The 15361-nt window shown below is 43.6% G+C and overlaps 1 protein-coding gene across 2 annotated transcripts in view; it reads left to right on the forward strand.

Annotated features, from left to right (window-relative positions):
* The window catches only part of FRMPD3 (FERM and PDZ domain containing 3), a 156947-nt gene that overhangs the window by 124564 nt on the left and 17022 nt on the right, over positions 1-15361 (forward strand). The window lies entirely within an intron of this gene.

The raw sequence follows: 15361 nt of genomic DNA on the forward strand, positions 1-15361 counted from the left end.
CTCCAGCAGTGCCTGGCAACTGCAAACACAGGTGATCTCCACAGAATCCTAGGGGCTGGACATAGAAGAGACCCATATCTCTGCCAGTGCATGATGACTATTTCCATTTACTAGGGATGTGTCCCATCATGGTGCAAAGTCACAAGTGCTGGGATCTTCATCATCCCCTGGAAGATGCTTCTCCAGGAACTCACTGTCAGGAAGTGTTCTTGATACTCAGCCAAAAGTTCCCTTTCTTAATATCAGCCCATGACCGAGTCTCTCCTCCCTGCCCCCATGTACTGTTTAGAGCAGATGGTCTGTCTCCTTGGTGTGAACACCCTGCTGAGATCTGTGGACTGTGAGCATGTCATCCCTCTTCAGTTGCCACTCAGCCAGGCTGCAGCACTTTTAATCTCTCCCCATCCGTCTGCCACTGGCCCCAGTCATTCTTCTAGCAGCCCTCTTATCTGCCTCTAAATTGTCACAAAAAGAAAAGGAGTACTTGTGGCACCTTAGAGACTAACAAATTTATTAGAGCATAAGCTTTCGTGAGCTACAGCTCACTTCATCGGATGCATTTGGACATCCGATGAAGTGAGCTGTAGCTCACGAAAGCTTATGCTCTAATAAATTTGTTAGTCTCTAAGGTGCCACAAGTACTCCTTTTCTTTTTGCGAATACAGACTAACACGGCTGCTACTCTGTAAATTGTCACAATCCTTCTGGTAACGGGGGACCCAGAAATGAAGCAATATTCCAGCCATACAGCCATAGAGAGAGTAGGATTGTTACCTCGCTGCTGTGGGATGAGAGACCTCTGTGTATGCAGCCCGAATCTGCATTGGCATTGCTTGCTGCTGAATTACATTGCAAGTTCAGGTCTCACTTGCTGTCCACATATACCTCTCAATTTCTGCCAATACCTCTGTGAAAGGGAAGCAAGCGTATCTCTGGTTCACATCATTCCATCCCCACTAGATGCATTAGCTTGAGGTTTTTCAAACTGAATCTCATGCTGTTACTTTTTTGTCCTTGTTTCTAAACCTCCAGGTGTCTTTGTATGAATGCTCTCTCCACAGAGGTGTTCACAAATGCACTATTTGGAATCATCTCCCAAATTAGTCAATGTGCTGCTTATTCCCTCTTCTAGATCAACATATTAAATATAGACCAAACGTAACACCAATCCCTGGGTCACTCAGCTCAGAACTTCCCCCCTGGATACTCAATGCTTTGCTCTTTACCATAACCTCATCTTTCTGGTTCTTTCTGGCAGCCAGTTTGCAGCCCACATACCAGTTTACATAATCCAAGCAGTCTGAATTAACTGAGGAGTGAGATTTTATAGGACACTGTATCAAATGTTTGCCTAAACTACAAGTAGTTCCTATCCTCTGCTTTCCTGTCCTCTACTAATTCTGTAATTGTATCACAAAAGCAATCAAGTGTATCTGGCCCAATGTGCTCTTGTTCTTTACAGACTTGTGCAGTTTATTGCGCGTGGTTCCATTGTAGTACCAGGTTGCTTATTTGTTCTATTCATTTACACATGAATAGCTTTACAGGCTCGTAATCTCTGAGATCACTCTCTTTTCCTTTCCAGAAATTCAATATTAGGTTTGCTTTTTGCCAGTCTTCTGATACTTCCTAGATTTTCCCACAACTTTTCAAAATTCATTGTCGGTGAGATGGTTTGTGTGCTGATTCCTTTAAGGCCTGATCCAGTACTCATTTACCTTTGTGGAGATGCTCCCATTGACTTCCATGGACATTGGATACCCTAGCATTCATGTCATCCAGATTAGCCGATTGATATCAGTACAGATTTTCCAAGTGTTCCCTCATCTGGTCTTTATCGGTAATTGTTGTTTTAACAAGGACTCCTGGTTTCCGTGTTTTTCCATCTTTTTTTCTTTATTTTTCTTCTTAAGGAAAACATCCAACCAAAGCAGTTCAGGTTCTCAGCTATTTTTAAGCCCTGCTTAATTTCATTCCCCCTCTCAGTTATGAATGAATCTGTTTGAGAGGCAGAGATCCAATGAATATCCCAAGCTATTTAATTTCTCTGTGTCTCTGTTCCCATTCCCATCCTTTCTCTGCCTTGTCTAGTTAGCCTCTAAGCTCTTGGGGTTGGGACTGTCTCTTGCAATGCCTCTGAACACCACTTAGCACAATGGAGCTCTGATCTCAGTTAGGGAGGCTGGGCATTACCCAGTAATGCAAAAAATAAATAATAACAGAGTTTATTTTCCCCTTGATATTTATAAAAGCTCCTCTGATCCCTTTGCCCCTTTTGCATTGAGTCACCAGTTTTATTGATGTGTTGATCCTTTCTCTGTGAACAGTAACTGAACTCTGTGTGTCTTTCTGTGATTTCCTCCCCACCTCTGGGTCAGGTTCTTCTAACCTCAGATCTCCCAGCAGCCCTTTCCTTGCATCTTGTATATGTAGAGCCAGTCTAGTCTGTGGAGCTGGAATTATGATGGGTTTGTTTGGGATTCCCCAACTGCCTTCTCTGCTGGTGGATTTTAATATTTCCTCCCACAGCTTTGGTAATTCTTGACAATCTGCCCTCCTGAAGTTAGACACCCTTGTGCTGCTGCCCTGGGTGACCCCATTACTTACTCTGCTGAATTCAAGTAGTACATGGTGATTGGTTCCAAGCTTCCTTTTCATTCTCTCTGCTCCTATTTCTTGGGAAGTAGCTGATCCATGATGACTTCCCCTTTCCTTGGAGTTTCTACTTTAGCATCCACCTATATAACTCAGGAGCCTCTTTGATGAAGCCTGTTTGGCTGTAGTTGTTGTTCAGCAGGTATCTGAGCAGTTAAAATCCCCGGTAAATACAGCATTCTGTGGTTTGGAGTCCCCCACAGGTTGGTTCTTGCTCTTGTCCAGTCATGGTAGTCTGTAGCAGATGCCACCTGTCATGCCACCTCCTTGATCTTCCATCCTCTGCATTCTTACCAAAATAATTCCACCACCACACTCTCCATTGTCTAGTTATGTCTTGCCAAGGTTGCAAATACTGGTGAAGAGGTAGTGGTATATCCATATCCTCCTACCTCGTCTATGTGGATTGCACCCCAGGCCATTCTATTTATGAGCATCATCCCACTAGGTTTCTGTGATGCCTGCTATGTAAAAAAATACCTAATCTCCATCATGAATAACCCTTCTGGTTCTTCCTTGCATGCATGCCCCTTGCATTTGTGGGCAGATTAAGGCATTAATACATCAATAATAGAATGATAAACGTTCTTTGATTGACTTTTTGTCTTTGACTAACTATTAACATTTGAAAGACAGTAATACACTGGCGTGAAGTGTGTTCCCAGCTGCCAGATGAATTCAAAGCAGCCTCATTTTGTGTGTGTGCATTCAGTGCTTCTTAAAGATGCCAGATTAATAGCCCTGAAACCGAAGCCCTCTGTCTCTCCACAGACAAACACTGAACATTCAGTGATAGAGTGCGTAGTTCACCCCTGTCAGTGTGCTTCAACCCAGGCAGGGAACAGCTACCGTTGGGGTGAGAGAGTAGTTCTTTGTCTATGGCACGTTCAGTCCTCAGCCGCTCAGCTGAGACTGGCCACAAGAATGACAAATATGATGGCAGTTTGTGATGTTGATTCATTCTGCTATGAACCAGAATGAGACCCCCAAATAGCTCTCACCTGGTAACTCGACCCCCCAAATTTGAACTGGCTACTTGGACAGGAAATGCTCTGTGTGGCATTGCCAGTCCCCTGAGCCAGACAGTCTCCTCAGCTTTAAATAACTTTATGAATAAGGTCCCAAGTCCTTCTCCACTATAGAAGCAGACCCATTCCTTGTTCCTATCATGTACCTGCTGTGAAAACAGTTCTCATGTAGAAATTCCACCCACCCAGTGAATTCATCGACAAATTGTGACTTCTTGTGAAATTCAAGATGGCTGCCCAAAGTCACGGAAATTGCCCCCATCCGTTCCTCAGAGGAGGAAAGGGGAAAGATATCCCACTGGTACAGGCAAGCAGGGTCCACCTGTATCTTAAGGCTGGAATGTGCTAGGAGAGACTGTTGCCACCTATCTTAATTATATCCACATGCAGAGACAGGGATTCAAAGCCAGAGTGTCTGGCCCAGAACGAGGTATACGCTAATTTTAGACAGAACTGCAATGGATGAGACAGGCTAAAAGGAAAGGGAGAAAGATCATTACCTTGAAGTGCTAATCTGCTTTCTGTAATTATTCTATTGTCCTGTAGCTCCCCCTGTTCTGACTAAACAGTGGGATGCTAATAAATCCATTTACTTTGTGATTTTAAACCATTAGAGGGCTGTGTTCTAAGAATGCCATTTCCCCCCAGAGACCTGGAATCAAATCCACATCACATTTCTAAACCTGCAGGTGCTTTGCAGAATAATAACAGCAGGGAAGGCATGTGAAAGATACTCATTTTAGGCATAGGCGGGTTGTGATGCTCCCTCCTCTAGGAATTCCCCTAATTAGCTACAGGCATCTACTAGCGCTGGGTAAATACCTTTAAAAAATTGTCTCTGGACAGTCACTTGAATAAACAACCGAATCTGCTTTGCTTATGTCCATGGCCCTTTTGCAATTACTTTCTGCAGATATTTGAGCAACTGAAGTTACTGTGGAAACAGCACATTTTTAAGTGACTGTTAAAGGGTCTGTGTAGAAAGGCCATGTATAATTCTGAAACATAAATCTCAGATGCCCTACAAACCTGATCCTAAGGGTTAAAGTTCATCCAATCAGGAAACAGGCACATACCATGCGATTTATGTGACCAAGCAAAACTAACCAATGCTTTTCATACTTCTAATAACAACTGCTCATGCACAACTACAATCCAAGGATTAGTTGCAGAAATGAGTCAGTGAATAATTTCAGATTACAGTTACGCTTGAGAATATCAGAAACCACTCTCAGATCATTCATGAGCAGAAGTAACAGCTATGTTTCTAATAAATTATTCACTATGAAATAATTGCTTTACTCTCGAGCTTCTCTGATATCCCAGGCTTCCTCAGCTCTCGTCCCCTAATGCTCCTACTCTACTTGCGCTACATTGATGACATCTTCATCATCTGGACCCATGGAAAAGAAGCCCTTGAGGAATTCCACCAGGATTTCACCCATTTCCATCCCACCATCAACCTCAGCCTGGACCAGTCCACACAAGAGATCCACTTCCTGGACACTACGATGCTAATAAGCGATGGTCACATAAACACCACCCTATATCGGAAACCTACTGACCGCTATTCCTACCTACATGCCTCTAGCTTTCATCCAGATCATACCACACGATCCATTGTCTACAGCCAAGCTCTACGATATAACCGCATTTGCTCCAACCCCTCAGACAGAGACAAACACCTACAAGATCTCTATCAAGCATTCTTACAACTACAATACCCACCTGCTGAAGTGAAGAAACAGATTGACAAAGCCAGAAGAGTACCAAGAAGTCACCTACTACAGGACAGGCCCAACAAAGAAAATAACACAACGCCACTAGCCATCACCTTCAGCCCCCAACTAAAACCTCTCCAACGCATCATCGAGGATCTACAACCTATCCTGAAGGACGACCCATCACTCTCACAGATCTTGGGAGACAGGCCAGTCCTTGCTTACAGACAGCCCCCCAACCTGAAGCAAATTCTCACCAGCAGCCACACACCACACAACAGAACCACTAACCCAGGAACCTATCCTTGCAACAAAGCCCGTTGCCAACTCTGTCCACATATCTATTCAGGGGACACCATCATAGGGCCTAATCACATCAGCCACACTATCAGAGGCTCGTTCACCAGCGCATCTTCCAATGTGATATATGCCATCATATGCCAGCAATGCCCCTCTGCCATGTACATTGGTCAAACTGAACAGTCTCTACGTAAAAGAATGAATGGACACAAATCAGACATCAAGAATTATAACATTCAAAAACCAGTTGGAGAACACTTCAATCTCTCCGGTCACTCAATTACAGACCTGAGGGTGGCTGTCCTTCAACAAAAAAACTTCAAAAACAGACTCCAATGAGAGACTGCTGAATTGGAATTAATTTGCAAATTGGATACAATTATCTTAGGCTTGAATAGAGACTGGGAATGGATGAGTCATTACACAAAGTAAAACTATTTCCCCATGTTATTTCTCCCTCCCACCCCACCCCCCACTGTTCCTCAGATGTTCTTGTTAACTGCTGAAAATGGCCCACCTTGCTTGTCACCATGAAAGGTTTTCCTCCTCCCCCCCGCTGCTGGTGATGGCTCATCTTAAGTGATCACTCTCCTTACAGTGTGTATGATAAAACCCATTGTTTCATGTTCTCTGTGTGTGTGTATATAAATCTCCCCACTGTATTTTCCACCGAATGCATCCGATGAAATGAGCTGTAGCTCACGAAAGTTTATGCTCAAATAAATTTGTTAGTCTCTAAGATGCCACAAGTACTCCTTTTCTTTTTTCTGATATCCCAGGCTCTCTTTCTGAGTTAAAGACAGCACAGTCTAGTTAGGTGTGTAAGGTTTTACAAATCAAAATGTGTCCATGGCTTATTTTTGTAAACGTTAGTGAAAGCTGGAGATGTGGAGGGAGTGGTTGGCTTAAATGTCAAACTTCGCTTGCAGGTTCTGCAATCCACACATTGCAGCAGTATGCCCTGCACGGGAACCTGAAATTCAAATGACTAGTGGAGAGAACAAAAAGTAAACCAGCGTGCAGCAGCAGGCACCACTGCAATCATGCCTGTTACTGTAGGTGTTTGCTGATGTTCCTGCAGTATTGGTGATGTTCCCCCTAGTACTGCAAACACCACAGGGCAAAGTAAATAGCATGGTGGTGTGATAAAGGTCAGGATTTTGCAAGTGCCCAAGCAAATAAGGGGCCAGATTCTCAAGTGTACACAGTGCCTAAACCAGTGCCCGTTGAGATCAACAGAGATGACATCCTGGCCCTACTGTAGCCAGTGGCAAAACTCTTACTGACTTCAGTGGGGCCAAGGTTTCCCTTCCATTGACTTCAGTGAGCATTGGATCAGACCCTAAGGATGCAACACACAGCTTGCATGGCCATTGAGATTGACCCCTGCACTGGACCATCCTCAGCTAGGAGGTACTGCCATAGTGGCTCTCAAACAACCTCACCTGCCAGCCAACAGTATAGGGTGCATGGCTGTGGAAAAGGGGGGTGACTGGAGCATCATAGAATGTCAGGGTTGGAAGGGACCTCAGGAGGTCATCCCTGCTCAAAACAGGACCAATTCCCAACTAAATCATCCCAGCCACATTTGTTAAGCTTGACCTTAAAAGCCTCTAAGGAAGGAGATTCCACCACCTCCCTAGGTAACTCATCCCAGTGCTTCACCACCCTCCTAGTAAAAAAAGGTTTTCCTAATATCCAACCGAAACCTCCCCTACTTCAACTTGAGACCATTACTCCTTGTTCTGTCATCTGCTACCATTGAGAACAGCCTAGCTCCATTCTCTTTGGAACCTCCTTTCAGGTAGTTGAAAGCAGCTATCAAATCCCCCCTCATTCTTCTCTTCTGCAGACTAAATAATCCCAGTTCCCTCAGCCTCTCCTTATAAGTCATGTGCGCCAGCCCCCTAATCATTTTTGTTGCCCTCTCCGGGACTCTTTCCAATTTTTCCACATCCTGCTTGTAGTGTGGGGCCCAAAACTGGACACAGTACTCCAGATGAGGCTTCACCAATGCCAACTAGAGGGGAATGAGCACGTCCCTCGATCTGCTGACAATGCTCCTACTTATACAGCACAAAATGCCGTTAGCCTTCTTGGCAATAAGGGCACACTGTTGACTCATATCCATCTTCTCCTCCACTGTAACTCCTAGGCCCTTTTCTGCAGAACTGTTGCCTAGGCACTCGATCCCTAGTCTGTAGCAGTGAATGGGATTCTTCCATGCTACGTGCAGGACTCTGCACTTGTCCTTGTTGAACCTCATCAGATTTCTTTTGGCCCAATCCTCTGATTTGTCTAGGTCCCTCTGTATCCTATCCCTACCCTCCAGCATATCTACCACTCCTCCCACTTTAGTGTCATCTGCAAACTGGCTGAGGGTGCAATCCACGCCATCCTCCAGATCATTAATGAAGATATCCCTAGGTCCCAGCAATCCCCAGATGCCAGAATGGCCTGTTAGAGTCGTAGGCACACCAGTGCACAGGTGGCCCTGGATCAGTGGGATAAAAAAGTGGCCTAAATCCGCTTTCACCAGCCACCTTTCTCAGCAGCACTGAGTGCTGCTTCCTCATCTGCCACTCAAGGGCTGGGCCATGACTTTTAAAGTGACAGTGTCCCGTTAAAGACAGCTCAGAGGCTGTTTAGCACAGTTCCCTGGTGGTTGTTTTTTTCTTTATTTTTGCTGAGGAATACAAGATCTCTTCTACATACAAGTGTCGAGAGGGGAGGTCCAGACAGAGATGAGACTATTGCCATCTCGTTGCAGCATTCAAAAATCCATATGACTATCCCAGCAGGATTTATTCCAGGCCCAATTTCCAATGCAAAGGAGATAGCAAGGCTGGTTAGTTTAATCCCAAGGAACTCTGAGCCTAGGTTTTCTATGGAAGGGTGGTAGTTGCCCTAAAAATAAGAGCATCAATCAGACAGACAGCTGATTATATCCAAGTCTTGTTCTTTGAGTTCAGATCTGACATTCCTTTCCTTTCTCACTGCACTCATGATTTGATTAATCCATCCCTTTCTATTGAAGCAATCATTGCATTGGGTTTTGACTCATTACAGCTGTATTTATTTTTGTGACACAGCCACTTAGTAGTTAGTTCCTTTTTATTATTGATATTCGTGGAGACACCCTGCTTTGCCCCTCTAAAAATTACATTGGTGCTGGAACTAGGGGTGTTGGGGGTGCGGTAGCTTGAAGTAGTAATAAACCCAAATACGTGCTTCTGCCTTCAGCACCCCCACTATGAAAATTGTTCCAGCACCACTGGTTTCAGATTTGTGCACGCAGCCAGGATGCCACCTGGGAACTGGCTAACCTCACAATGGCATCTGTGGATTCAAAGGGTTCATCTTTTCCCAGTGGAAATTGCCACCTGGGCTGCATGTCATACCCAGCTTAGTTTCACATCTGAGCAAGGAGCTAAGATGAGGTGCAGAAGTGGCATGGGGGGGTGACTAGCCAAGCACAGTTCAATCAAAAGCATCAGGGTAATTGATTTCATGTCTCCCAGCAGGGCCTGCAGCCAGCCAGCACTTAGCAGAGATCAAGACTTTACAAAGGAAAACAACAAAAAAATTAATTCAGAAAGATCTCTGGCTGCTACTGTGCCTGGAATCTGGCAATTGATTTCAGTGTCTTGCAGGGGCCTTTGGGCTGCTTCCAGTGTGTAATGGAAATAAAAGGCCTTTCTACAAATACAATCTGTAGCTTTCTAATCCTTGCATTGACTGGGATGACACTTCCCCTCCTGCTTCCCCAGGGCCCCCTCCCTCATGTAAGTGACAAAGCAGGTGAACAATTGCAGTGCACATTGAGGAACCTTCCCTGGTGGGTAGAATAATGCTGGGCCAGATCCTGGAGAAGAGTCAATAGAATGATGCTGGGTTGGCAGCAGCTGAAGATTCACCCATCCTCATTGCTACATGGAGGAGCCAGGCCTTCCTGTGGTGTAGTGCAAGATCTGGGCCTTCCCCATTGTCATGGTGCTGCTCACCATGGTCACTCAGAGCTTCGCAGTGGCAGCAGGGATGGAACTCAGACCCTGCTTCTCCCAAAGCATGGGTTCAAAACAGCTGCCCTAAAGGAAACTATCCACGAGCAGTATCGCACCTATGACATAGAATCATAGAATCATAGAATATCAGGGTTGGAAGGGACCCCAGAAGGTCATCTAGTCCAACCCCCTGCTCAAAGCAGGACCAAGTCCCAGTTAAATCATCCCAGCCAGGGCTTTGTCGAGCCTGACCTTAAAAACCTCTAAGGAAGGAGATTCTACCACCTCCCTAGGTAACGCATTCCAGTGTTTCACCACCCTCTTAGTGAAAAAGTTTTTCCTAATATCCAATCTAAGGATACAGTGAAGCAGTTCTGATTCTAGCCAGTAGATTGCATTGGAGCACGTACACCCATGCCCCTGCGTGACAGTACTATCATCAATCTTTAAAACATTCTGGGGCAGAGGTGGACTGAGTTTATTCACAAAGATTGCCGTCAACATCTGTTTTATATGAGCTACTGGTACAATTATAAAGACTGGGAGGGAGGCAATCAGGTATCAAGCAGACCTTCCTGTTATGCAATGCACAGGCCTTTCTAATGGTGATGGGGGGTGGGGGGAGGATATATGTATATAACAGGATCTGCTACTCTAAACTTCATGAATCCATTAGTTTTATTTGCACTGAACCATGCTGAAACCCTTCCTTCTGGAGAGAGTGAGAGGAAGATTGAGACTTTTTTTTCTTAGGCTTCTAGTTGGGAGGAGCAGATGAAAATGCTGCTAACCAGACTCTTGCTAGTTAATTAAAACAAGGCACCCAACAATATGTGGTGTCAGAAGTAGACACACTCCTCTGCCATCTAGAACACCGTGGATATTGCTGGCTTTCGTGCACTCAAAATGAACTGGAATTGGGCAGCCATCCAGAAACAGGACAAAGGTTCAAACAGCTTGTGGAACTGACATTTTCTGGACCATACAAAGCCCAATCTGAATAAGAAACAAATGCAGCTATCCAAGACTGTGGACAGGGGCAAAAGCAGAGGCACTTTCAGTATGCAGTCTGCTCCATTGGTGCAGAAGATTGGAAAGCACTGAGAACTTGCTTTGATAAATATAAAGCATATGCTATGCCAAAAACAAACCCAGTTTTTGATAGTTCAAAACTCCACAGCAAAGCGCAAGGAGTCAGAGAAACATTTGACTAGTCTGTAAGAAAATGTAAGATTACAGTGATATCATAGAGATGATAACACTCTATGAGTGATATAGTGACAATGAGAGACTGTATCATTGATGATGTAAAGAAGAGAGGAACTTCCCCGTGGAGGAGCCATGCTTTCCCTAGAAAAAGCTATGGAGATAGCTAGAGCTAATGAGCTAACAGGAGCGCAGCTAAAAACAGCAGCCACTGGAATCAAGGTGGAGAACGATACTCAAAGTTGTATACCCGTCAGGGTACATTCCCAAAGGCACCGAAATTGGACAGAAGCTGCCAGAAATTAAGCAGATGACCAAATTTGCCCTGCAAAAGATGTTGGTGATCAAACTAGAATAAACAGAATGACTTTACAAAGGCCTGCAGATTGTATATATAAACAAAGCTGGGAATTTTATTGATCAACAAATGACAGAGAAATAATGTTCCTGATCACAATGAGCTTTGAGTTGACAGAATCAGAGCTAGTAATGCTTAAGGGGAAAAACGGTCAGGCACCAGTGAAGAACTGACAGTGTTGTTAGGCCCTGATGCTCAGATTATTAGCTATAAACTTGACACTAGAAGTCAAGTAAACCAGAGAATGTAAATTATGTATATTCAGACCTCAAGTTCTATTGCAGCACATGAATGGGCATCTCTCTGGCTATGGGTGGACAGTGTAAAGTATGCTGAAACTGATACAAAATAACATACTTAAGCTTGAAGTTCATATTGTGGTTATGCCTGTTCATAGATTCATGGATTTAAAGCCAGAAGGGATCATCTTGATCATCTAACCAGACTTCCTACATAAGGCAGGCAGAGAATTTCTCCCAGTGATTCCCCCATCAAGCCTTATCACTTCTGATTGAGCTACAGCATAATCTTTAGCAAGACATCTAATCTTGATTTAAAGCACCACATCCCTAGGGAAGCTGTTCTAAAAAGCTGCCCCATATTTCCTGTGTGAATTTGTCTAATATTAATGTCCTGATGGTGCTGGTTGAAAAATAGGAAAATGTTAATGGACATTTTCTTTAAAAATTTTGTTCTTTTTTTCATTAAAATTTGAAATTTCAACATAAAAAATTAATTGAAAAATCAAAATGTGGAAAAATTCAGCCAATTCTATTTCCAGCCCCTCTGGATTGTATTGTGCTTTTATCTGTGAGTGTAAAGAGCTCTCAGGCATTAGACATCCTTGCCTCAATAGTGTACTTGTAGTTTGGGGTCTGGATGGACCTTGAAATCTTGAATTGACTAAACTGGTGCAATGTGTAAATCCAGCTGAGACGAAGTTTGACATTTTCAAAGGAATAGGATTGGTCCATTAAATGTGTCCTCGTTTCTCTTGAGCCAACATTCATCCAAAAGGTGCCGCTATACGGCAAAAATCAGATGAATAATTCAGTAGCAACTTCCACAGAAAAAAACTGTAACGAGAGTGATCCGGTAAGCTGACATTCAAAAAGCAGTTGGAGAACACTTCAATCTCTCTGGTCACTCGATTACAGACCTAAAAGTCGCAATTCTTCAACAACAAAAATTCAAAAACAGACTCCAAAGAGAGACTGCTGAATTGGAATTAATTTGCAAACTGGACACCATTACATTAGGCTTGAATAAAGACTGGGAGTGGATGTGTCATTACACAAAGTAAAACTATTCCCCACCACCACCCCCCACTGTTCCTCAGACGTTCTTGTCAACTGCTGGAAATGGCCCACCTTGATTATCAATACAAAAGGTTTTTTTTCCTCTCCTGCCAGTAATAGCTCACTTTACCTGATCACTCTCGTTACAGTGTGTATGGTAACACCCATTATTTCATGTTCTCTATGTATGTAAAATCTCCCTGCTGTATTTTCCACTGCATGCATCCAGTGAAGTGAGCTGTAGCTCACGAAAGCTTATGCTCAGATAAATTTGTTAGTCTCTAAGGTGCCACAAGTCCTCCTTTTCTTTTTGCGGATACAGACTAACACGACTGCTACTCTGAAACATCCACAGAGGGCATCATCCAGGGAAGGGTAGATCTGTTGGTGATATGTGGTCAAGAGACTCCAGCCGTGATACAGTAATGATCCCAGTGAAAGAATGGGCACCCAGAACATGCCAGTTAGTGATCAGAAAATGGCAGATATGAAACACGTCACCATGAAAGGTCAACATGTGAAATGTGAAAATGAAATGGTCAGGCATTAGAAAGAAATAGCCTCGTATTGGAGCCAGGGAGGTGAGCACTCAATCTTGCAGTAGTGTTTAAGGGTGAGAGAGGATTTCATGTGCATGGAGACAAGATACACCAGTATGAAGACACATGGAGCTTGTGCCATGGAGAACAGAAAACAAATGCCCATAACATATTGTGATATTCTATACCTTGGGGGAGCATACTGTAACCCCCATATTCTTCATTTTCATATAATCGGGATCTTACATATAAAGCTTGCCTTATCAGGGGAAAGGTTATGATCTGCTGAAAGTTATTTCTCTATCCATAGATGTGTATCATTAATGCATATGAAGTTATGAGAATTGTGTTGTATGGTGGTCACTAAAACATTCTGTAAATTGGGGAATCAGCCAGATACTAGTTCCCCAGAGGCAACAGTAAGGAAAGTAACCAACGTCTGGGTGGGGTGTAAAACAACCCATCAAAAGCCATTGTCCAGCAAGGGAACAATGCAGTGACTCACCTACATGAGGCCCCACCAGGGGAATTGCTCAACCTTGCTTGGAGGGACTCAGCACCCAGGCATGCCTGGACTTGTGTTCTACAAGCACATGGACTGAGGGTATAAAACAGGCAGAGACACATCCTGGGCCCTTCTCCTGCCCCCACCTATGCTGCAAGCAACCAAGACCCTGAGAAGAAGACAGGACTCCAACACAGAAGATTGGCCCAGGTTTAAGGAACAAATCTGTATATTAAGGACTGCAATAGCCGGTGGGCTGAGAAAACTGCTTAATCTAGATGTTGCCCAGTCTAATAGGGCTGAGAGTTTAGACTGCGTGCTTATATTTTATTTCCTTTTGGTAACCACTCTGACTTGTTATGCTTTGACTTAAATCACTTAATATCTATCTTTATAGTTAATAAATCTGTTTGTTTATTCTACCTGAAGCAGTGCATTTGGTTTGAAACATGTCAGAGGCTTCCCTTGGGATAACAAGCCAGGTACATATCAATTTCTTTTTTAGATTGACGAACTCATAGAAGCTTGCAGCGTCCAGCGGACACAACCGGACACTAGGGTTGTGTCTGGGACCGGAGATATTGGCTAGTGTCATTTGCTTGCAAGTAGCTGGGAACAGCTTACATGCCAGAGCTGTGCGTGAACAGCCCAGGAGTGGGGGTTTTCACAGCAGAGCAGGGTAAGGCTGGCTCCCAGAGTCAAGGATTGGAATGACCTAGCAGATCATCGGTCTGGATAACACCAGAAGGGAATGTCACACAACATGATGCATATTAGAAACTGACCAACTTGTCTCAAGACATCCCGTATGCCCCAATTAAGCATCTAACCCTATTCAGCAAAGCACTTACGCATGTACTTCCATTCCATTGACTTCAATGAGACTTAAGCACATGCTTAAAATTAAGCATGTACTTAAGTGTTTTGCTGATCGGGGAAAGATTTAAGCAAGTGCTTGAAGCTTTGCTGAACTGGAGTCTAAAAGAGCATGCCTATATAAAAGGATCAATAATACCACATGATCTGCCATGAGGACTGCAGCAGACCACTGGCACTGATTTGTTTATGTGGAACAACATAGGCTGTATAAGTGTTGTTGATTATTACAGTAATAGTTAGGATACCGGATGCCCTGCAATAATCCGAAGAGTTGATTTTCCAGACATAGAATACCTGGGGGAAAATAACAATCTTTGACAATAGCCCTCACTGTTCCTTATAGGTCTTTGCCAAACAGTGGGATTCTAAACCCATCGTGGTAAATCCATGTTATCCACAAAGAGAAAACAATCAAAGCCATAAAACACAGCTCAGTTCCTTTATTATTATTACTCAGCAGCTCAACTGAAAGCAGTTCAAAGCTAGTGCTACGTAAATTCCCCAGCAACATTGATTGTAAATTGAACAACTGACTATTCAGAATGGAAATTTTTCCCATTTATTCCCAAATCTGATTTAACAAAGTATCTTTTTAATAACCCATTTTCCTTGCATGCTTGGAATATATAATATAACCAGGTATCTTTTTTACAACTCATTCTCCTTGCATGCTTGGAACATATGGACCTAGATTGCTAGGATTTTAAAGTATCTTGGTTTACCCCCTCCTTTGTCTCTCATTCATAATATCTTCTCTTTCTTTTACCAGCCCAGTTGGGGGTAAGCAACTGGATCAAGTGTGATGTTGTACAACTAACAATGTCATTTAATTTTCACTAATAAAACCTTCACACTTGACCAATTGTAT

This window comes from Dermochelys coriacea, chromosome 9 (genome assembly GCF_009764565.3).
Source record: "Dermochelys coriacea isolate rDerCor1 chromosome 9, rDerCor1.pri.v4, whole genome shotgun sequence".
Classification (NCBI taxonomy): domain Eukaryota; kingdom Metazoa; phylum Chordata; order Testudines; family Dermochelyidae; genus Dermochelys; species Dermochelys coriacea.